Source organism: Scyliorhinus torazame, chromosome 16 (assembly GCF_047496885.1).
Source record: "Scyliorhinus torazame isolate Kashiwa2021f chromosome 16, sScyTor2.1, whole genome shotgun sequence".
Taxonomy (NCBI): domain Eukaryota; kingdom Metazoa; phylum Chordata; class Chondrichthyes; order Carcharhiniformes; family Scyliorhinidae; genus Scyliorhinus; species Scyliorhinus torazame.
Genome location: NC_092722.1, coordinates 56,588,873 through 56,601,471, shown reverse-complemented (window position 1 = coordinate 56,601,471; position 12,599 = coordinate 56,588,873). Strand labels below are relative to the sequence as shown.

The following is a 12,599-nucleotide window of genomic DNA, read 5'->3' as shown; positions in this document are numbered from 1 at the left end:
CGGATCTGTATCGACCCAAAGGATTTAAATCGTAACATCATGCGGGAGCATTACCCTATCCCCAAGCGTGAGGAGATCACGTGCGAGATGGCTCGAGCCAACATATTCACCAAGCTGGATGCATCAAAGGGCTTCTGGCAGATTCAATTGGACAAGTCCAGCAGAAAGCTGTGTACTTTCAACACCCCATTTGGCAGGTACTGCTACAATAGAATGCCATTTGGAATCATATCAGCATCTGAAATGTTCCACCGCATCATGGAGCAGATGATGGAGGGCATCGTGGGTGTGCGCGTCTATGTGGATGACATCATCATCTGGTCCACCACCCCGCAGGAGCATATCAGTCGCCTCCAACGCGTTTTTAAGCGAATACGGGACCAAGGCCTGCGCCTCAACAGAGCCAAATGTTCTTTCGGCCAGACCGAACTCAAGTTTTTAGGAGACCACATCTCCCGGTTGGGTGTGCGGCCGGATGGGGACAAGGTGGCAGCCATCACGGCCATGCAGAAGCCGGCGGATAAGAAGGCGGTGCTCCGGTTCTTAGGAATGGTCAACTTCCTCGGAAAGTTCATCCCTAACCTCGCTTCCCACACCACGGCTCTCCGCAACCTAGTTAGGAAGACGACGGACTTCCAGTGGCTTCCCGCCCACCAGCGTGAATTGGAGGAGCTCAGGGTCAAGCTGACCACCGTCCCGGTATTGACGTTTTTCGATCCTGCAAGGGAGATGAAAATATCAACGGACGCTAGCCAATCGGGCATAGGGTGGTGCTCCTGCAACGAGATGACGCCTCGTCATGGGCCCATGTTGCCTATGCGTCACGGGCCATGACCCCCACAGAGCAGCGCTATGCGCAAATCGAGAAGGAGTGCCTAGGCCTGTTGACCGGTGTCGACAAGTTCCATGACTACGTGAATGGCCTTCCCCAGTTCATTGTGGAAACTGACCATCGCCCGCTGGTCGGCATCATCCAAAAAGACCTCAATGACATGACCCCTCGCCTACAACGTATTCTGCTCAAGCTCTGGAGATACGATTTCCAGCTCGTGTACAGACCGGGTAAGGACCGGATCACAGCCGACGCTCTGTCCAGGGCAGTCACCACTCCGTCCGACCCAGAGGGGTTCGTTTGCCAAGTCGACGCACATGTGGCCTTCACGGCCGCAAATCTGCCGGCCACGGATGAACGCCTAACCCACATTCGCCGTGAGACTGCGGCTGACCCCCTGCTACAACGTGTGATGCGTCACATGACTGACAGATGGCTCAAGGGACAATACCCGCAGTTCTATAATATTTGAGCCGATCTGGCAGTCGTTGATGGCGTCCTCCTGAAGCTGGACTGCATCGTGATCCCACACAGCATGCATCACCTGGTTTTAGAGCAGCTGCACGAGGGCCATCTCGGCGTAGAGAAGTGCCGACGGAGGGCCCGAGAGGCTGTCTACTGGCCTTGCCAACACTGTGCTCAATTGCCCCACCTGTCAGCGGTTCCAGCCGGCCCAACCACAGGAGACCCTTCAGCCCCATGAGTTGGTCACGTCCCCTTGGTCTAAGGTAGGCGTGGACCTGTTCCATGCGCTCGGCAGGGACTATGTCCTCATAGTTGATTATTTTTCCAGTTATCCCGAGGTTGTACGCCTGCACGACATCACATCATCGGCTGTTATCCGTGCCTACAAAGAGACCTTTGCTCGTCACGGCATCCCACTCACTGTGATGTCGGACAATGGCCCCTGCTTCGCGAGCCAGGAATGGTCTAACTTTGCCTGCAAGGGAACTTTGTACACGTGACGTCCAGTCCCCTGCACCCCCAGTCAAATGGCAAAGCAGAAAAGGGCGTCCACATCGTAAAGTGGCTCCTCTGCAAGGCTGCTGATGCAGGATCTGACTTCTGCCTCGCCTTGCTGGCCTATCGCTCGGCTCCACTGTCCACGGGCCTGTCACCAGCCCAGCTGCTGATGGGTCGCACCCTCAGGACCACTGTGCCAACCATTCACGTCCCAGACCTCGACCATGCTCCGGTCCTTCAGCGGATGCAACAGTTTCACGCGCAGCACAAGGCGGCGCATGACGCTCGAGCGACTGATCTTCCTGTTCTGGCGCCAGGTGACAACATCCGAATCCATCTTCCGGAGGGTGGCTGGGCTGCGACTGCTGTGGTTCTTCGGCTGGTGGCTCCCCGCTCATTCCTGGTTCGTCTGCCTGATGGCTCCATTCGCCGTCGCAATCGGCGTGCCCTTCGTCTGGTTCCACGCTTGCTACGCGATCCTCCACCGGTGCCACGCCCTCCTGTTGTCCCCGACCTGGACTTTGTAGAGCTTCCGGATACTCTGCATCCTCCTCACTTGGCCGTGGCCCAGCCCGATCCTCAGCCGGTGGCTCCTGACCCACCCTTGAGGCGGTCAACCCGAATTCGTCGCCCACCTCAGAGACTTGATTTATGAGCCTTACAATGTTGGACTCAATGCTTTGTTCTTTCATCCTGTTTCAGCATTTCACTAGTTTGTTTATAGCATTCGTTATTAGTTTTGTTGTTGGTGTAACACCTTGTTTTTTTTTTCTCTGCACCAGGCACCTTCCTATGTATATAGACTAGCCTCATGTACATAGAATCATAGAATTTACAGTGCAGAAGGAGGCCATTTGGCCCATCGAGTCTACACCGGCTCTTGGAAAGAGCACCCTACCCAAGCCCACACTTCCACCCTATCCCCATAACCCAGTAACCCCACCCAGCACCAAGGGCAATTTTGAACACTAAGGGCAATTTATCATGGCCAATCCACCTAACCTGCACATCTTTGGACTGTGGGAGGAAACCGGAGCCCCTGGAGGAAACCCACGCACACACGGAGAGGATGTGCAGACTCCGCACAGACAGTGACTCAAGCCAGAATCGAACCTGGGACCCTGGAGCTGTGAAGCAATTGTGCTATCCACAATGCTACCGTGCTGCCCTAGTTATGTAAATACTGCACACACATGGTCAGATACACTCATTACACGTTATTTATTCTCACATAGGCACATGTTCTTTGTAAAAAAAGGGGGATGTCATAATATACATCAGTACATTATGGTGCAATCACATACACACACTGATGGACATGCAGTAGGACCAACCAGCATACATAACACCGCAGCCAATCACTAGTGAGAGCACAAGCACTATAAAGACAGGGGACAGGAGAGTTCCCAGAACACCCAACACGACAGTCCGGTTGGAGCATTCTTCAAATTGCAACAAGACAAGCTCACCATAAAATTGCGCCTGACTCTAACGACAAATATTGAAATGCTATCCTTTCGGGGACGATTAACATTCTGTGTTGCAGTCTGGACTTATGTTGCAACGCAGATCGGGCTCATGTAGAACTCATCTCCCATTGGCACTATCGCCTCTCAAAAATGGAGGGAAGACTAGATGAACGGACCAAGTGTCTGCAAGAAATTGAGTACAGATGGGTTTCAATGCAAATTTGCTTCCAGGCACATATCTCCTGCTGTACTGATTACCTCTGTATATTTGGTTTTGTAGTAAATAAATTATAGAAACTTTAAAAAAATTTACTCTAGGTCCCGGCATCCACCACACTCAGGTAGTGAATTCCACAGATTTGCAACCCTTTGAGAGAAGTAATTTCTCATCTCAGTTTTGAATCGGCTACCCCTCATCCTAAATCTGTGATCTTTCATTCTAGATTGTCCCACAAGAGGAAGCATCTGCTTTACGTCTACTTTGCCAATGCATTTTATCATCTTTTTAAAAAATAAATAGATTTAGAGTACCCAATTATTTTTTTCCAATTAAACGGCAATTTAGTGAGGCCAATCTACCTAACCCGCACATCTTTGGGTTGTGGGGGAGAGACCCACTCAGATTTGGGAAGAATGTGCAAACTCTACACGGACAGCGCCCTGGGGGCAGGATCGAACCCGGGTCCTCAGTACCGTAAGCAGCAGCAGCTTGTCTGCTTTGGTGTTTCAAGTGCTCAGTGTTATGATATTCAGATAAACATATCATGGTGCAAACACACATACACACTGATGGACAGATCAACGGACCAATCAACACACACGCAATATCACAGCCAATCACCAGTGAGAGCACACGCACTATAAAATGGAGAACACCACAGTTCCCACTCATTCCAGCAGGAGACAGCTCAGGGCACAGAGCTCACAGCGTGCCACTCAGACATACACCATGTGCTGAGTGCCTCTCTAAGATAGCGTTAGGGCTGGGTCCACAGGTTAACGGGTAAATTACGAACCATAGTCATAAGTTTACAGATGTTGTTATCAAGAGTAATAAAACAGAGTTGTACCATCTACAACCGTGTTGGTTTGTCTGTATAGCGGAACACCCAACACGACACTCAGCTAAATGCTTCTTCAATGTTGTGAGGCTCCCAAACGCCACCACCCTCTGGGTAAAAATGTCTCTCTTCAAATTCCCCTCTGAATCTCCTGCATATTACCATAAATCTGTGCCTCCTGGTCATTAACCGCTCAACTAAGGGGAAAAGTTTCTTCCTATCAACCCTTAATTTTGTACACTTCAATCAGGATCCCCCCCCTCAGCCTTCTCTTCCCATTCGGAGAACAGCCACAGCCTAACCAGCCTCTCTTCATAGCTGAAACGCTCCAGCCCAGATTACATTCTGGCGAATCACCTCTACACCCTCTCTAGGGCAATCACATCTTTCCTCTAGTATGGGCAGCACGGTAGCACAGTGGGGAGCACTGTTGCTTCACAGCTCCAGGGTCCCAGGTTCGATTCCCGGCTTGGGTCACTGTCTGTGTGGAGTCTGCATGTTCTCCCTGTGTCTGCATGGGTTTCCTCCGGGTGCTCCGGTTTCCTCCCACAACTTCTGAAAGACATGCTGTTAGGTGAATTGGACATTCTGAAACTTCGACCCCATCAAGGTTTGCTGAGGGTTCACTCTGCACAATGTGGTGTTGGCTTTTTGGCAGCCATCCCCTGTACTGGTCTGGAACACGTGCTGGGGAGGCGTTTAAAAGGAGCGCTCAGGGCAGCACGGTGGCGCAGCGGTTAGCATTGTTACCTCATGGCGCCGAGGTCCCAGGTTCGATCCCGGCTCTGGGTCACTGCCAGTGTGGAGTTTGCACATTCTCCCCGTGTTTGCGTGGGTTTCGCCCCCACAACCCAGGATAGGTGGATTGGTCACGCTAAATTGGCCCTTAATTGGAAAAAATGAATTGGGTATTCTAAATTTATTTCAAAAAAAGGATCCTAGAAGGTTGTCGGTTGCGGCTCAGTGGCAGTCCCCTCGCTTCCCAGTCAAAGGCGCACAAGTTCAAATCCCACTCAATTGATTTAGGGTGGCATGGTAGCACAGTGGGTAACACTATTGCTTCACAGAGCCAAGGTCCCAGGTTCGATTCCCGGCTTGGATCACTGTCTGTGCAGAGTCTGCACGTTCTCCCCGCGATCAAGGACAGTAGCGGGAGATTGTGTATTGAGTCTGAAGAGATAGGAGAGGTCTTGAACGAGTACTTTTCTTCTGTATTTACAAATGAGAGGGGACATATTGTTGGAGAGGACAGTGTGAAACAGACTGGTAAGCTCGAGGAAATACTTGTAAGGAAGATGTGTTGGGCATTTTGAAAAACTTGAGGATAGACAAGTCCCCCGGGCCTGACGGGATATATCCAATGATTCTATGGGAAGCAAGAGATGAAATTGCAGAGCCGTTGGCAATGATCTTTTCGTCCTCACTGTCAACAGTGGTGGTACCAGGGGATTGGAGAGTGGCGAATGTCGTGCCCCTGTTCAAAAAAGGGACTAGGGATAACCCTGGGAATTACAGGCCAGTTAGTCTTACTTCGGTGGTAGGCAAAGTAATGGAAAGGGTACTGAAGGATAGGATTTCTGAGCATCTGGAAAGACACTGCTTGATTAGGGATAGTCAGCACGGATTTGTGAGGGGTAGGTCTTGCCTTACAAATCTTATTGAATTCTTTGAGGAGGTGACCAAGCATGTGGATGAAGGTAAAGCAGTGGATGTAGTGTACATGGATTTTAGTAAGGCATTTGATAAGGTTCCCCATGGTAGGCTTCTGCAGAAAGTAAGGAGGCATGGGATAATGGGAAATTTGGCCAGTTGGATAACAAACTGGCTAACCGATAGAAGTCAGAGAGTGGTGGTGGATGGCAAATATTCAGCCTGGATCCCAGTTACCAGTGGCGTACCGCAGGGATCAGTTCTGGGTCCTCTGCTGTTTGTGATTTTCATTAATGACTTGGATGAGGGAGTTGAAGGGTGGGTCAGTAAATTTGCAGACGATACGAAGATTGGTGGAGTTGTAGATAGTAAGGAGGGCTGTTGTCGGCTGCAAAGAGACATAGATAGGATGCAGAGCTGGGCTGAGAAGTGGCAGATGGAGTTTAACCCTGAAAAGTGTGAGGTTGTCCATTTTGGAAGGACAAATATGAATGCGGAATACAGGGTTAACGGTAGAGTTCTTGGCAATGTGGAGGAGCAGAGAGATATTGGGGTCTAGGTTCAAACATCTTTGAAAGTTGCCACTCAAGTGGATAGAGCTGTGAAGAAGGCCTATGGTGTGCTCGCGTTCATTAACAGAGGGATTGAATTTAAGAGCCGTGAGGTGATGATGCAGCTGTACAAAATTTTGGTAAGACCACATTTGGAGTACTGTGTACAGTTCTGGTCACCTCATTTTAGGAAGGATGTGGAAGCTTTGGAAAAGGTGCAAAGAAGATTTACCAGGATGTTACCTGGAATGGAGAGTAGGTCTTACAAGGAAAGGTTGAGGGTGCTAGGCCTTTTCTCATTAGAACGGAGAAGGATGAGGGGCGACTTGATAGAGGTTTATAAGATGATCAGGGGAATAGATAGAGTAGACAGTCAGAGACTTTTTCCCCGGGTGGAACAAACCATTACAAGGGGACATAAATTTAAGGTGAAAGGTGGAAGATATAGGAGGGATATCAGAGGTAGGTTCTTTACCCAGAGAGTAGTGGGGGCATGGAATGCACTGCCTGTGGAAGTAGTTGAGTCGGAAACATTAGGGGCCTTCAAGCAGCTATTGGATAGGTACATGGATTACGGTAAAATGATATAGTGTAGATTTATTTGTTCTTAAGGGCAGCACGGTAGCATTGTGGATAGCACAATTGCCTCACAGCTCCAGGGTCCCAGGTTCGATTCCGGCTTGGGTCACTGTCTGTGCGGAGTCTGCACGTCCTCCCCGTGTGTGCGTGGGTTTCCTCCGGGTGCTCCGGTTTCCTCCCACAGTCCAAAGATGTGCAGGGTAGGTGGATTGGCCATGATAAATTGCCCTTAGTGTCCAAAATTGCCCTTGGTGTTGGGTGGAGGTGTTGAGTTTGGGTGGGGTGCTCTTTCCAAGAGCCGGTGCAGACTCAGGGGGCCGAATGGCCTCCTTCTGCACTGTAAATTCAATGATAATCTATGATTTATCTAGGACAAAGGTTCGGCACAACATCGTGGGCCGAAGGGCCTGTTCTGTGCTGTATTTTCTATGTTCTATGTTCTATGTCTGCGTGGGTTTCCTCCGGGTGCTCCGGTTTCCTCCCACAAGTCCCGAAGGACATGCTGTTAGGTAATTTGGACATTCTGAATTCACCCTCTGTGTACCTGAAAAGGCGCCGGAATGTGGCAACTAGGGTTTTTTCACAATAACTTCATTGCAGTGTTAATGTAAGCCAACTTTGACAATAAAGATCATTAGATTACATGTCAAGTGCAGTTGAGTACAAATCAATAAAGCAAAATCACAATGCATTCTCATTGAATATTAGGCACCAACCTCCAAAAGTGCACTTAATAGATTCAGAAGGTTCAGAGAAGAATTGGATTAGTTTATGAATTTGTTTTCATGAAGGAGATTGAGACACAACATGAGCATCGCTGATGCGGTCTAACCAGACTATTTGAAACCTCGCATGGTTTGAAGAAATACACGGCCATCAACAATAAAGACAAAGTGCTGGAATCACTCAGCAGGTTTGGCAGCATTTGTAGGGAGGCTGAATCACGATTTCCAAGTTGAATATAATAATAATCTTTATTGCCACAGCCGGAAACCCCCACCCCCCGCCTCCCGCTCCCCCACCCCACCCCACCTGCAAGGACCCCGTGGCGTAAAGGTTCAGGGTGACCATCAGCTTGATGGCCACTGGGCGCAGGTGTCCTCCCACATACCCCTGTGGTGCCAGGTGTGCCATGATCTGGCAGATATGCCACATAGTCTCCCTGGTCAACCAGAGTCTTTGATGGCATGCCCGGGCCGGCAGGTCCTCGAATGACAGGCACTGGCGGGACTAACGAGGCCTCATGCGGCAGCTGGTTCTCCATCCTGGGCGGATGCCTCCTGTTCCTCTGCGGCATGCTCCACTGTTGCAGCTTTCTCCTCCTCCTTGAGCAGCTGCAGCTCATCCAGCCGCAGTGCATCCCCCAGGGCTGCGGCGACTAGCAGGAAGGCCACCATAGCTGGTTGAATTCCAATATCCATTGTCTGCAGGGGGTGAAAGGCCGACATGTTAGCATGGTGCTCCCCCCCCGCACCCATGTCCAACCAGCTCCAACGGTCTACATGGTCGCCCCTGCATGTCCTCCCCATTCCACATCTGCACCCCTGGCCCCATTGGTGGTCAGCCCCGTGGGGGCCTACAGCTCTTCTCCCTGTGCCAGCGGTACGGCGGCTGCCACTGCCCATGGTACACTCAGAATCCCCTGCCCGGCGCCCCCATAGGGTCTACAGTGAGCCGCCTGATGCCCGGCCGGCGGGTGGTAGCCAGGTTGAGGGGAGCATGGTGGAGGGTGGGGGCACCCATATGGCCAGTGTCACTCTGCAGAACCAGGTAGCAAGGTGGGTGGTCAGTGGGTGCACAGCATGGTGGCTGCCTTGCAGGGGGGTCACCCCAGCCACTCGCCCTGTTCCCCTGTCACCCCCGGTCCTGGCAGGGCCCTCCCCACCCTGGCCAGCCCTCAGCTACCCCTCACCAAGTCCTATCACCTCTCTCTCCCTCACCAACCATGACGCTGGTTTCATGATTTTTAAAAGCACAAGTGAACCTCGCCGTGGGTCTGGTGTCGCGGTCGCTGTTCTCCTGAGGGCTGGGTAGTTTGCTGCAAACAATGGTGTGTTTGAGGCTGCGTTCCCCCTCCCCACCCCAACGGCCACCACTCTTGGCCTTAACTTCCATTCACCAGCATTATTTGCTAGTGTGGCAGCCCCTACCCAAAGACTCCAACCCAATGATCTCCACTCCCCCTCACCCCACTCCTCTGCTCAGTGAAGAAGGCTCCCTGCTGACCTTACCCTCCCCCGCCCAAACAAAGACCTGAACTCCAGGTCACCTCCCCCGAAAGCAAACAAACAAACGCTAAACACAAACAGCCACCTAAAACAGGAGGGGGGGGGGGGGGGGGGGGTGGGGGTGGGGGGGGGCAGAGAATGGGAACCATCCTCGCATTAACGTTTCACCCCGACCACCTTACAATCCCAACAGTAAACAGCAAACCCCAAAAAAGGACCCCCTCCAATCAGAGGGAACGGAAAACCGCTAATCCCTACTTCAAACATATTCCCAACCATTACAAAATGGCAGCACCCGAGTTCCCCAACAGTGGCCGCTCAGTTCTTCCCAGTTTATGCTTCTTGATGAAGTCCTCGGCTGCTTCTGGAGCCCTGAAGTAATATTCCCAGCCTTCAAATGTCACCCATAATGTCACTAGGTAGAGCACCCTAAACCTAACCGCCAGGGGTACAGCACCTCATTGGACTGGTTGAACCCTGCCCGTCGTTTTGCCAACTCGGCTCCAATGTCATGGTATATTCAGACCTTGTTCCCCTTCCAGGTTTCTCCCTGGCCCAATGCAAGATCGTCTTTTTCTCCACATATTTGTGGAGTCTCACAATCACCGCCGACAGTTGGCTCCCCAGTTCTGGGCTTCTGCCTCTGGGACTTGTACACTCTGTCCACTTCAGGGGCCTTATCTAGCACCCCCTCCGCCGCCAGCATCTTTGAGAAGTACCTCGTGGCACTCTCACCCTCCACTCCTTCAGGCAGGCCCACTATTTGCAGGTTCTGCCCTCTTGAAGTGTTCTCCTGCTCCTCCACCGTTGCCCTCCACATTTTGCAACGGTCTCCTGGGAGACCCACCTCCACCTTCAGAGAACACCAGAGGTGATCGCTCCCTGGACACAGAAAAGGCCTTCGGTAGAGTAGGGTGGAATTACCTCACTGAAAATCATAGAATTTACAATGCAAGAGGCCACTTGGCCCATGGAGTCTACACCAGCCCTTGGAAAGAGCACCCTGCCGAGGCCCACACCTCCAACCTATCCCCATAACACTACCCAACCTTTTTTGAACACCAAGGGCAATTTAGCATGGCCAATCCACCTGACCTGCACATCTTTGGAGTATGGGAGAAAACCAGAGCATCCGGAGGAATCCCACGCAGACACGGGGAGGATGTGCAGACTCCACACAGACAGTGACCCAAGCTGAGAATCGAACCTGGGACCCTGGAGTTGTGAAGCAACAGTGCTAACCACTGTGCTACTGTGTCGACCTTGAGCGAGGTGCTAGAGTGGCTCCGGCTGCGGACAGCGTTCACCTCATGGGTGAATCTCTTGTACAACACCCCCAAGGCGAGCGTACGGTCCAACACCACCAGCTCAAAATACTTCCAGATGCACCAAGGCACAAAGCAGGGATACCTGTTGTCCCCGCTCTTGTTCATCCTGGCAATTAAGCCACTGGCAATCGCCCTGCAAGAGGCAGGAAGGGAATCCGAAGAGGAGACAGAGAGCACAGTCTCGCTCTATGTGGATGACCTGCTCCTCTATATCTCGGACCCGCAAAACAGCATGAAAGAAGTCATGGAGCTCTTGGGAGAGTGTGGGGCCTTCTCAGGCTACAAAGTCAATCTGGGCAAGGGTGAAGAATTCCCTGTGTACCTGAGAGGGGGATAGGCAGAGTTGGAAGGTCAAGTGTTTAAAATATCCTAAAACAAATTTTGCTACCTGGGGATGCAAATAGCCCATGACTGGACACGGATCCACAAATGGAACCTGACCAGTCTGGCGGAGGAAGTAAAAAAAGGATCTTCTGAGATGTGATGCACTCCCGCTTTCCCTGGCAGGGAGGGTGCAGACGATCAAGAAGAACGAACTGCCTAGGTTCCTCTTCCTGTTCAGATCCATACTAAACAACATCTCCAAAGCCTTTTTCCAGGCGATGTACAAACTGATTATGGCGTTTGTGCGTGCGTGGGTGGGTGGGGAGACAAAGCGAGAGAGAGAGAGAGAATTCAAGGACCCTCAAAACAATACTACAAAAGGAGAAGTAGTTTGGGAGGCCTGGCCCTGCAAAACTACCCATAGCCTATCGAGTGAGGTGATCGGTGAAGGACCCAAACACAGAATGGGTGAGGATGGAGGAGTCCTCCTGTACAACCCTCTGGGCCCTTGCCACAGCAGCACTCCCATCCCCACCAGCAAAACACTCGACTAACCCAGTCGTGGTAGCAACACGGAGAACCTGGAACCAGATGAGACATTACTTCGGTCTGACCGAGTTATCCACCATGGCCCCCCCCCCCCCCCCCATCTGCGGCAACCACAGGTTTCCACATGTTTGACGCCACCTTTAAGAGGTGGAGACAGGACAGGATTGAGGGGGGGGGGGGGGGGGGGCAATCGACGGTTAGGGACTTCTACATGGAGGACAGATTAGCGACTTTAGAGGAGCTGACGGACTGAAACTATGGAACGGAAATGAACTCCAACATCTGCAGGTCAAAAGCTTTCTCCGCAAGGAGACGACAACATATCCAAGGACCCCGAGAAACACAATGTTAGAGGAATGACTGGATGCAGACAGTCGGGGAAGGGGAACTAGTGGGGACCTGTACAGACGACTTTTAGAAAGGACATGCACCCTACTGGACAATACAAAGGAAAAATGGGAGGAAGAGCTCGGGATGGAAATAGGGTGGAGACTCTGGAGTGAAGCACTGAACAGGGCAAACTCCACATGCGCAAGGTTAAGCATCATGCAGCTAAAAGTGGTGCACAGAGCATACCAGACAAGAACCCGAATGAGCAGGTGCTTCCCGGAGGTGGAAGACAAATGTGAATGGTGCCTGGCTAACCACGCCCACATGTTCTGGCCGTGCCCGACTTATCGGGTTCTGGACAGCCTTCTTTGAGGCAATGTGTAAAGTTGTGGAGGGTGGAGCCAAGCCCAAGAGTGGAAACCTTCGGGATATCGGATGAGCCAGAACTACTTATGGGGAAAGAGGGCTGACGTCCTTGCTTTTATTTCCCTAATCACCTGCCGGAGAATCCTGCTTGGTTGGTGATCAGCAGCATCACTCACAGCTGCAGACTGACTGGCAGACCTGTCAGAATGTCTCCACCTGGAGAAGATGGAAGTTCACCATCTGAGGGTCAGAGGGGGGCTTCCACAAAACATGGAGGCTATTCACCAACTTGTTTGAAGCCAACAACCAATTGAGTGGGGAAGGAGGGTACGCACAGGAGCCAACAGGACCACAGAAAGCAGACAGAAA

General features: G+C 51.6%; 1 long non-coding RNA gene across 1 annotated transcript in view; it reads left to right on the top strand.

The window, feature by feature from the left end:
* The window catches only part of LOC140392830 (uncharacterized), a 137,205-nt gene that overhangs the window by 44,041 nt on the left and 80,565 nt on the right, over positions 1-12,599 (top strand). The window lies entirely within an intron of this gene.